General features: G+C 38.2%; 1 long non-coding RNA gene across 1 annotated transcript in view; it reads right to left on the bottom strand.

Annotated features, from left to right (window-relative positions):
• Positions 1-389: 389 nt before the first annotated feature.
• LOC104167488 overlaps positions 390-11,115 on the bottom strand; it is a 20,575-nt gene continuing 9,849 nt past the window's right edge. The window contains exons 3-4 of the long non-coding RNA XR_696503.1: positions 4,934-5,011; positions 390-949 (exon numbers count right to left, since the gene is read on the bottom strand). This is a non-coding gene — a long non-coding RNA (uncharacterized LOC104167488). The remainder of the gene's footprint in view (positions 950-4,933; positions 5,012-11,115) is intronic.

The raw sequence follows: 11,115 nt of genomic DNA, 5'->3' as shown, positions 1-11,115 counted from the left end.
TACGTAAATTACAGTTTTGTGATTGCTCCCACTATAACTGCATGTTTGTGAGTGGACCCTGATAGGGAATCAGTTCCTCACTTGTACACTATAAGTAGTTACTCACCTACAGCACTGAATAAGAAAGCCACACTGAAGACACAAGTAAACAAGTCAGTCCAGTCTAAAGAACAACATTCAGAAAAACAAAGTACCAACACCTTCTCAGAACATGGAAATAAAAAATAACTCCATCAGAGCTACCTTGCCAAGGAGCATATTTAAAGTCCAAAATAGCACCATTCATCAGTGTCTCAAATCCCGTGGCAGCATCACAATCACTTACCACAAGGAAACCATGAGTTTCATACTACTTCTATACATCAAAAGAGTACATGGATAAAATATAGAGATATACAGACAATCGATGAAAATAAACTACTAGGCTTGTTACATCTAAATGAAAAAAAGGGGGACTCTCAGCCTCTGCAAGAAGCAGTTCAGGATGGTGGAAATGGAGAGAGCAATTTACCGGTTGCATGTGAGCAGTGGAGTTTGAGTAGTGGAAGACATTGCTGTGGTAGAACCAGGCCTGAGGGCCCACCTGTAATGTTTGTAAACATGGATTCACAGTGTGAAATTCTGAGAGCTTTCGCTTGAGTCAGAATGTTAAAAACTATTTTTTATGGTACACGTTTGTCCACTGTTATTCTCTAAAGCAAGGCTCAGAGTCCCATAGTTTCTTCTTACACTTGATGATTTACACAGAAACAATTCCCAATATATGACACCATGACCTCATCAAACCCATACACCATATGTAATACAAATGGAGAAATTATGACTAAAAAGAGTAGAGGTAATTGATTTTGGTGAAATGGTGTCCATAGCCATTTACTGGAACCAGGCATGCCCCTTCCGCCTCACTTTTCTTCTTGCGATTTACTTCCTTCGAGATGGGGAGATTTCCCTGCGGAGAGGAAAAAAAAAGGTATTAGCTGTGCTTCAGTGAAGTCTGTTCAGTGGGGTACTCCCTTTTCTTATCCCAAGGTTTCCACAGTTCCCTAGCTTTAGTTCAGAAGTCTACTAAACATGGATAAATCAACTATAAATACTAATGCCACAGGGAGCAAGGGATTGTTTAAAAACCAGGCAAGCCTTGCAGCATCTGAGGAAAACTCTTCACTTGGGGATGAACGCGTGTGTCCCAGCAGCCAAAATGCAGAAGAGTTGAGCCAACAACCATCCTCCACTGCTGAACTGGGGAATTTGGACATTTGTTGCAGCTGGGGAGCTGCAATCATCCCAGCAGAACTACAGGGGAAGAAGCTATGGAGTGATAACCCTTTCTGGAGCTCACCACCAGCTGTACATCCTTACACTACACCTCAAAATTATTTTTCTCACTCCTGCCAAACCAAGCCATTTCTGTGCCCTTCATAACAGCTGGGACAGCTCAGATCTAAAACCATACCACAAACATCGTGCTGTGTGTGCAGCGGTACTGGCATACAAATATGGCTGAAAACGAGCCATTACCTGCTTTGCACGCGTGAAGCACGGAAGGCAGACACGGTGTTTCAGTGTCATGAAGGCAAAACTGATGGCCACAAATCGACAGATGGCACCAAGCCCTTTTGAAAATATAACTCAGTACCAACTTCAGTAACCAAAAAACTAATGTTAATGATATGATCTACCAATAAATTAAGTTGTTTGCTTTTTTTAAACCCCAAGCTCCATTTTATGGCTCCAGTTAGCCTCCAACATAAAAGTACATCTTAGTACATGAAAGATCATCTTATTATTAAGAGAACCTCTGACAGCTTAAATCTCTCATCTTTTAAACACCTTACAGCTTAAGCAGCTAGCATATGCTAATAAGTGACTTTCCCATAGTACTTCATTGAAAAGAGCACTCTAAAGACACTGTAGTATGTTACTTGTCTCTGGACAAGTAAAGAGATGGTGTGCCCTATGAGCCAGCTGCCTAAGATAGATTTTTGTTAACCATACTTCACCATTCACTGGCTGAAGTCTAGGTTCATTCACCATAGTATTTAAATATATGTTTCAGTTTAAGCCTCAGAGGTAAGCCAAAAGGCTAAGCATGTGCTTGAAGTACTTTGCTGATGCTATGTCACTCTGGGATCTTAAACAAAAAGAATTTGTTTAGCTAGTGATATATTGTAAATTATGGGAAAAAGATCTGTGGTTTTTGTGTTTAAAAGACCAGAATTTTAAAGGTGTTTTATTGCTTTTATTGCTTCGGACATGTTTGCCATATAAGCAGAATGCTGTTAGCTTGTTTAAGAAACTTATCTTCTACAAGTTCAATTTCTCTGATGTGAGAGTTGTGAATTTCTGAATCAGGAATTAAACACATAGCAGTTTCACAGCTACCAAGAAAGTGCAATTTTCAGCAATTTTCCTTTCCTGGCTCTTTAAAGCCGTAATTTTCACTGCTGTGTCCATATTTGCTACGTCTACTTGTGCTGGGATTGCAGACACCCCATGGCTCTCCCACTGTCTTTACCACAGTTTACAGGATAAATTCTGCTTTCAGGTAGACGAACTCCCTCCGGGGTTCTGCACTGCACATAGCCAGGAGCAGTTTTCAGGCTGAACACAGAGTAAAATCCTTTCCTGGGGGAAATGCTGCCCTCTCCCTTTGGGGCATCAAGAAATGAAGAAACTGAGCAGACTTCGGTCAGTACACAGAAGGGCTCTGCAAGCCAGGGGAAGAAGTAGGAATAGAAACATACCTTGCATTTGCTAGAGCCAAACTGGGGATTTTGCAAGAGACAACTTCAGAATGAAAAAATAACGTTCAAATTTTAGTGACTGCACAAACATGTTTCCTCACAGGACTGTAGAAAATTCCATCCTCGTGATAATATTTTTGCTTTTTTGTTGACTAAATTTGCTCCTTGTGTATCATTACAGGATATGAGAAGAAAACTAGAAACTTACACATGCAAACAGGCACACTACACAGACCAAAGGTCTGGGCAAATTTCCAAAAGCATTGTGTTGGGCAGTTCCTTTTCAGCTGTGAAAACAATCTCAGTCCTGAAACTGTGCCATACAATCACCAGATAAAAAGTCCCATATGACCCTTCTAGGTCTGGAAATAAATTGTCTTTAAGAAATGTATCCTTTTATATTTGTTGGTTGCATTAAAACAAAAAAGCACTTTTATCTGAAATGAGTTTCAAAAAATCTGATTTTACTTTATTCTTTCAGTAGTTCAAGCTGCTTAGCATTGAGTACATAAAATTGTTGAGCTGAAGGACTAAGCACTTCCTGCAGTCTTCTTCAGCAATTTACCCTGATTAATTTTATAGGATGGATGAAAAAAATTAGATTCCAGAGACATCCAGTTTCTGTTAAGGCTGATACTCTGCTGGAAGTTGAATTGTGTGCAGCTAATATTCAAGATACTTTTGAAAATCAATTGTGAAATAAAATTTGGATTTACTTCTAAAAACTGGTCCTGGTAAGCATATGCCAAATATCTTTTGAAGAATTACATAAAGGCTAGAAAAACATACGTTGTATTTAAAAAGGAAGCATCCAATTACTTTAAAGGAAAAAAAATATAATATTTTTTGACTAGTTGAGAAACAATGATCGCTTTTGATAAACTCATTTTAAGCTCTGTACAGCATAAAAACATGGCTATTCATAAATCCAATATAATGCAGCATTACTAACTATGCTGCACATAGTTCACAGCTTCATTCCTGTGTTTAAGGAGCAACTTTATTTAATGACAAATGACAACTTACTAAAAGCTGATAATGTAAAATTTTGAATAAAAGTCATCTAGTTAATGCACAGCTGATTCACAAAATTAGCAAATTAATTTAATACAAGTATGACCATATATATAGCACATCCATTGTAATCTGGCATTGCTATCAGCCTACTCAGCTGAACTTCTGAAGTACTTTGAATGTTACGAATAGCAGTACTGCCATATATGTTAATTTAAAGATTGGCATGCTGGCACATAAGTCTGCAAATAGGAGTCTGCAAATAGCCCAGCTATAAATTTTAGAAGTTCCTTTATAAAGAATATTATGGGAAATACAGTGTTATCCAGATGGAATAGCAGAGCTTTGTTAACAGGGAGCTGGAGTCTAGATAGTAATTGAAACTTAAGCAAAACAATTTTCCATGTGCTCTCTCCTTTAGTTACCTGACATTTTTTTTTGTCAGATTTTGAGTCAGTAATGAAAGGGAATATGAAAATAAAACATGTACATTCTGTGGTTTTGAGTAACTGTTATATTTTCTTACTCAAATTTCACATGCAGTTTCGTATTTATGAAACCAGCAATGGTAACAGAACAAAACCTTACAAATCTCGTCTGACAAGCCACATCTTCTGCATTTCTGTTGGGGTATTTCTTGTCAAACTCAGATGAAAACTGCCACGATTTGTATGCTTGTTACTCAAGCCAGGTAAAGCACAAGCATAAAACTTAACAAAAGAAAAAGAAAAACAAGACCACCTCCTTCCTCCTCCTGCATTATCATTGACTTTTTCATCTGCATTGCTAAGAGAGAATCAAAAATCAAACATTCAAAACTCAGATGTCAAGCTTGTAAAATCATGAGACAGGCTTAAGAAATATGAGCTCTTGAAAATTAGTATGTTTTCCTTCTGGTATGTAGCCATCAAGAGTCCATGTTTTCTGCAAGCCTGAAGGCTAAAAACATAATTTTAAAATGAAAGCTGAAATCCTCAGTTAGCTGCCTGGCTGAAGGAGCCAAGGCTTTAAGAAAACAGAATACGATGACACTCGTGATGAAATCATGAGAGCTGGCTACTCTCTTGAAGCAGTCATAAAATCCATTGAACTTTCAATGTTTTTTCTTTTTTTCATAAAACTTTCATCTTAGTAAACTGTTTATTAGATGAAAGAAATTCAATAAATAACTTTACCTTGGGAAATCCCCCATCCCCTCGGCTGGTTGGAAAGATTTTCTGGCTTACCCAAATCGTTAACCTTGGTTGATAAACCTGTAGTGACATAAATATATACAATTTCTTACTAACAAAGACAGACTTATTAAATGCAATTAAATGGTGTTCATGTGACAGACCGCATTACTAAAACTGAGAGTCTAATGTCAGTTGAGCTTGGCTCAGAGACCTAGCTGCGTTTTGCGCTCAGTACATATTTTTGAGTACCCATGACAACAAGATCTGTCCCTAGAGTGTTTCAACTATATTGTTTATGGCAATTATGGCAATCTGCATTCAACAGGCTTTTTAAAAAGAGCATAGGATGGATTTTTTTAAAATCTCTTTAAGAAATTCTGTGTAAGAGGACGTCCATGCTAATAAACTTACTGAGGATATTGTGAGACCACACACCCATTCTCTTCTGCCAGAAGTCACTGGTGAAAGACTATTTAACGAAGTTTACCACCTTTGCCAATGACTGCAGGAGACAAGGGCAACACACCTTTGATAATCCTCTCACAATCTACTGTGAACTAGTACTTATTACTTTCTAAGATCATTGACATAGTTGTAATTTTGTGTTAGCACCCTGTATTTTAGACATTAAAAGAATTCCAGCACATTATAAAAGATATACAATAAAAGAGCTGGCAGCAAGATTTAACAGTTAACATACTGGTCTATGACTGCTATAGGAAAATTTTCCTGCAGAAAATGGGTAAGATCCAAAGCTGACCACTGATTACAGTGGGAAGGTAGAGTGAATAAATGCCAGACTAATACACCTCAGTTACAGTGATTTTGAGCTGGAAACCTCCTGTGCTTCAGTTTCTCAACTTCAGGATGAAAATCAGAGCATGTCTTCATCTCGCTGTCATTAATCACCGAAGTGGTCAGGTACAAATTGCATACGATGCTGAAGATCTTAAATTTATTTTCCTGCTGGGTCTGCCTCCTGGACCTTTGAGGTTTTCTGAATTGAACTCCTTCTGCCTGAATGTCAAACTGTCAGTGTTTTGAGCTGAGAATTATAAATTATAAATTTGTTTGCACTTTGGGAATCAAACCTTGCCTTGTCATTTCAATTCCTGGTGGACCAGCTTTACTCACCTGCCTACTATTGTATTTATATTGAAACCTGAGGAATGTTTTCATTTCTGTGGAGTTGCATGCTGACTATTAGTTGTCACAACAGGACTAGATGTCACTTGGAGAAATTATCAGATTACTTGAATCATCTTTCCAAGAGAAAATCCTGAACTCTACTATAAAAGTAGGAAACAGAAGAGGTAAATTTAAAACACAGAGCCTAAGGCAGTGCCTGCTCTGATACATTCTCCCATGGTTTTCTGCAGTACAAACCACAGTGCTTTCTACTGATTAAAGCATCAGATTTTATGTTGTATTTTAGATTACTACACGATCCCAGGCAAGCTCTCTGGGTATGGCTGGCATAGAGTAACTAATACACAGCACAGGGCACTCTGTGAATTCATCAGTTAATATTCACATTGAATATTTGAGATACTTGAATGAAAGACACCAAGTAACCCCTGAGCTCTCCTGTTGCTACTTATAATCACTGATTACCCATCCTGCAACTATGCCTTGGTTTTACTGTGTGATCATATTTTTTCTAGGAAAAGTTATGGTGGGAAACAGCAATAGCAGTTCAGCTCTACCAGAGGACATGCATGCTCAAACCAGCAAAGTATACAAAAATGTGTATTTTCCTATAGGAGGACGGAATAAGCATCTGAATACAGTATTACTCATTATGATGAATATGAGTTTCTATCTTTTCCATGGGGTCTCAGATGTATTCAGGTTAGCTGACAGGCCTTGTCATGCCTATTAATAATTTAATAGGAATAAAATAAGCACCTGCAGTTAAATGACCAAGAAAGAATCCTCAGCTTAAATTCATAAGAACTTAAGAGGGACTGCAGTTTGAGGTTGGATTTTGGGACTGGGGCAGGAGGAAAAAGGGGTAAATTGTAAGATATACTCACAACTATGACCCAGGGTTAAAAAAAAAAAAAAAAAAAAAAAAAAAAAAAAAAAAACCAACCAAACAAACAAAACCCCCTAAAAAAACATCAAAACCCACCACCACCAAAATACCCTACACAACCCTCCAGCTATCTTTCACAGTAATTTTCTTTGGAAAAAAGAGTTCAGTAATGTCCTATTTTCTTAATATCTCTTCAAAAACAACTACTGTGGCCCATACTGGTAGATAACAATCACGTGGACCTACTGCACATGCAGTAACTGTTCTGCTATAACTGTACCAAAGTCCTGAATGGGCAGCCAAAGGACTTCAGGTATCTGCCTTGTGAGCAATGCTGAAAGGCCAGGGAATCATGGTTTGGATCCTGGCTAAGCAGAAGAAGATTCTGGAATGGAAAAAAAGATGCTGGTGTAGAAAACTCCACTCAGGACTTACTACAATCCACTAGGAGAAAAAAAAAAAAAGGATGTCTTGCCATGCTACATGCTTTATAAAATGCAGAAACTACTTAGAAGTTCAAATGTGCTGTAACTAGGGTGTTAGAAAAACACAGCAAGAACTTTTAGTCAGTTACAGCAGCTCAAAACAACTGATATTAATGTTGCAAGATGAGCTCTAGAGAGAGAAGAAGTGCAAAGCAATGCTCCATTACAGAGTAGCATGTAAGGTTTACAACATTCCAGCTGTTCCCATGAAGCAAACACTTCTAAATAAATGCTTCCATTGATACACACTGTATTTTCATTTCTTAGTATTTCCTGTGTGACTATTATGCAAGTACAGGCTTGGCTTAAATAACCAAAGTATCAGATTCAGAGCAGAAATACTGAATTTTAGGGTGGACCGAAAACTAAAGTTACTGTAAGTCTATACAATGCATAAGAGTTGTATGCTGACTCAAATTGATAGCCTCAGTATTTGATAATCATTAGGAAAAAAATCAAGCTAGTAAACTTCATCCATAAGTGGTCAGAGGGGATCACCCCTAAACATCTGACTAACAGCACTACTACTCTTGGAAGCCTGCCTTCCTGGCAGAACATGTGATACACAAAACCATTCACTCCCGCTTTGAGAAGTCGGAGGAAAGAAACCCACTGGTCTGGGAAGTGCTGTCTGAGGCAGTGTCCTACAACAACAAGCAATTCTGCCTGAAACATCAAGGCCAACTTGAAATAGGGAATTATGATCTATGAAGAATATGTTTTCAATTCTTTAGCTTCCATTCTCTTGAAAAGATAAAAATAATAAAAATTAAGATTAAAAATCAGAAAAAGCAAAGGTGGAAGAAGATAAATGCCCAGTCTATTTACCAGCTCTTACAGCATTCAGAATCCAGAACAACTTACTGCTACTTTTTTTTTTTTGCAAAACCAGGATTTCTAGAATAAGCTTTTCTTTTCTCCTCTGCCCAACAAACCAAGAAACTTTTTTTTTGCTATTGCAAAGGCTCTGTTTGACCAGCATTTGAAAACTCTAATGCCTATTCTTCCATTTTAAGCCATGTCCTCTTCAAAAGCAATAGTAGGAGAGCACAAAATTTTGCCTAGCTTTAAAACAGATACATAAAATAATTTTAACAGACCTGGACTAAATCTACTGTATCAGTCACATCAAAATGCTAAAATTAATTTCTTGCTACCCACTCTTCATTCTTACTCACTGACAGCATCTTTCAAACATTCAGATACACTCATCAAGAGGAAAAAACCCCAGATTTAAGGCATGCTAAACTTAGTAAAATGAACACACTCCTGTTAAGCATTCCCAAGGTTTTTATAGTTAAGAAACAAGCAAGAAAGCTCCCTGAGTTTTGGTGGGTTTGGGTTTGTTGTTTTTTTTTTTCTTCATGTGGACCACAACTGAATTCCTGTTCTTCAAGTCTCATTCAAGATTCATAGAAGTTGAATTCAACTGTAGTCTGGATTTCCAAACCACAAGCTTAATGAAGAAGACTAGCTGCTCTGAGTACATTAACAACCACCGTTGGAGATGTTTCAGGTAACTTCTTTATCATCTAAACTAATTCGGGGTGGGGGGGAGAAATGAAAACAAAAAGGAAATTATGAAAAGTACTCTAGAAATTCCAAATTCCAAATAAAAGGTAACCATCTCTAGCAATGCTGCACTAGCCTATCTAGGAGAGGGTTTTTTTTTATAAAAAGGAAAAGTTTTACTGTATGGATTAGCAGTCCAATAGCAGACACAGATGGCTGTGTACTGAGGAACAGAGGATAAAAGTATGTGTTGAAGATAAAGAAAGAAAGGTGCATGCTCTTCCCCTCTGCAGCATGAAAACTAAGCTTGTGGCTTTGTGAGGACTGAGGCCTCTGTGTGTCTGTAGTGCCTAATCCAGAACAGAGAGAGGCCATCCTCCTACCATGTTCTCCTGGAGAGACGAGCTGTATAGCCAGAAAGGAACGCTGCTCCTGATTTCTGTACCTATATTTCTTTAAAGTAGTTTGGGGATTTTTCACCACCATTGCTTTGTGTTGCAATGACACAAATCAATGGTATTAAGGCTTCTAGAGGAGAAGTTGTAGATCATTTCCTTTGTGGCTGGTCTCAGCATCACTGAAACTGCCTAGCAGATTTTCTTTCCAAATTGATTCCTGATCCACCTTCTTTAGCAAAAAAATTATAACATAGTCACCCGCTAAGTTGAAACAGTTATAACTTTGCAGGGTTTTTTTTTTTTAAAGTTTCTTAGTTACCAGCTGGTTTGAACTGTAGCGACTTTTCACAGCACATTCTACCATGCACTTCTCAAGCCCCCAAATGCCTCTCACTGCAGTAGAAAGTTCTCTTTGTGACTAACAGCCCACCATCACAATCCAGATGTATAAACAGAAAATCTTACTGCACTACTGCTTGAACAGCAAAGAAAGCATTCTGTTAAAAAAACTAATCAACTTTAAACAAAACTGGAAGGAAAGCTTGTGCTGGGATCAATGCATTTACTTCATTCAGTGCAAGTGGTAAACTAATGCTCCCATCTGCAGTAGTTTATTTTTAACACCGTGAGTGGAATATTATGAAAGCACACATTAATGTCCACCATGTTCCAAACCTAGCACACAGGATTTAATACATACAGCAACTGTCAGCTGAATGGTTGCTGCTTCTGAAGAGTTCAGTTGGGTGGCAGTCTGCTACCAATCAGCTTTGTCTTCTGCATCTTCTGGAGAGGGCAACGACAGGGCTACATCAAGAGGGCTCATCGTTACTCTTATTTCCAAGACTCAGTGAAGTTTTGATGCACCTTTGTGTATTTAAGAAGCTGTACTGATGATCAAATGGGATGCTGCTATTGTGATAGGCTGACTCGGAAGTAGGCTCACTGAGGAAGGTTTCCCTATTGAAACATCCGAAATCACAACTTCTCCAAGGTAAAATGCAACTTAATTATCTTAGCTTAATTATTTAAAAATACTGTGAATGTGTGGCTTAGCAGGTGTGAGGCCTGCCAGTTTGACTGCTCTTTTTGCATGGCTCTGCATCACAAGTCTGAGCCTCTCGTTGGGGTACAGCAACAGTTATCCCCAGTAACCTGTCTTCATATTTTCAGTATACTGTTGTGGCAGCAGGTTTTTCTATCCATCCTGCTTTCCACATCAGTGCCATCAACACTGAAACATCACTAGGGGGAAAAAAAATCATTTATAATAATTTCACTTGGTTAATTCCACACAGCAGATAAGGTAGGTAAATGGTTTGAGAGAACTGAGGAAGAATTATATGATCATTCTTCTCTGGGCTGAGATTGCCCCAAGTGGCCCACCTTTTTGCTGAGGCTTTACCTGCCATTACAGTAATAATTAATACATGGCAGCATATCAGCAGAACACATCAGGACAGCTGCACACCTGAACTTGCCTTTGACTTCTGTGCATCAGCATCCTTTGCTGGTTCTGCCTTTTCATGTGGAAGATATTATTGCTGCTTTTTATTCCTCCCCATCTGATGACTCAAACTCACAACGACATAGAGATGAAAAAGCCTAAATGAGACAAGTATGCTTTTCCTTGCATCCCCCTCTCCACGCTGCACATGAATTAGCAAGTTTATTCATTTGGGGTTTTTTGCAGTCCTTGTTCATCACTTCTTCAATTTCTGTCAATTTCACAAATAGGATGTCATCTGC

The sequence above is a fragment of the Cariama cristata genome, unplaced genomic scaffold, assembly GCF_000690535.1.
Source record: "Cariama cristata isolate BGI_N322 unplaced genomic scaffold, ASM69053v1 scaffold43659, whole genome shotgun sequence".
NCBI classification, from domain to species: domain Eukaryota; kingdom Metazoa; phylum Chordata; class Aves; order Cariamiformes; family Cariamidae; genus Cariama; species Cariama cristata.
Note: the sequence above shows the minus strand (reverse complement) of the source record. Positions and strands in the feature narration are given on the sequence as shown.